Source organism: Patiria miniata, unplaced genomic scaffold, assembly GCF_015706575.1.
Source record: "Patiria miniata isolate m_02_andy unplaced genomic scaffold, ASM1570657v1 HiC_scaffold_13, whole genome shotgun sequence".
In the NCBI taxonomy this organism is placed as follows: Eukaryota; Metazoa; Echinodermata; class Asteroidea; order Valvatida; family Asterinidae; genus Patiria; species Patiria miniata.
This window is the reverse complement of record NW_024037051.1, coordinates 17,706,575-17,707,263: the sequence shown is the minus strand read 5'-3', so window position 1 is coordinate 17,707,263 and position 689 is coordinate 17,706,575.

Below are 689 nucleotides of genomic sequence, written 5' to 3'. Positions count from 1 at the left end.
TTGCTATGGCATGTACTGCACAAAACGCAACTAGCGGGTGTGAGTGACTACATCTTGCATTTTCTCCACAATTCTTGGGTCTGAAGACTTGCTTGTTTTGGCAGGTTGTAGAGCTATTCAGCAGCTTCCGAACAACGTCGAGTTTGTCTAGAATTTCCTATGTTAAGGTAGTTTTTGATCGAGACATAGAGAGGCGGTGTTGCATGGCGCTGACAGGCCTTGCTATGGCATGTACTGCACAAAACGCAACTAGCGGGTGTGAGTGACTACATCTTGCATTTTCTCCACAATTCTTGGGTCTGAAGACTTGCTTGTTTTGGCAAGTTGTAGAGCTATTCAGCAGCTTCCGAACAACGTCGAGTTTGTCTAGAATTTCCTATGTTAAGGTAGTTTTTGATCGAGACATAGAGAGGCGGTGTTGCATGGCGCTGACAGGCCTTGCTATGGCATGTACTGCACAAAACGCAACTAGCGGGTGTGAGTGACTACATCTTGCATTTTCTCCACAATTCTTGGGTCTGAAGACTTGCTTGTTTTGGCAGTTGTAGAGCTATTCAGCAGCTTCCGAACAACGTCGAGTTTGTCTAGAATTTCCTATGTTAAGGTAGTTTTTGATCGAGACATAGAGAGGCGGTGTTGCATGGCGCTGACAGGCCTTGCTATGGCATGTACTGCACAAAACGCAACTT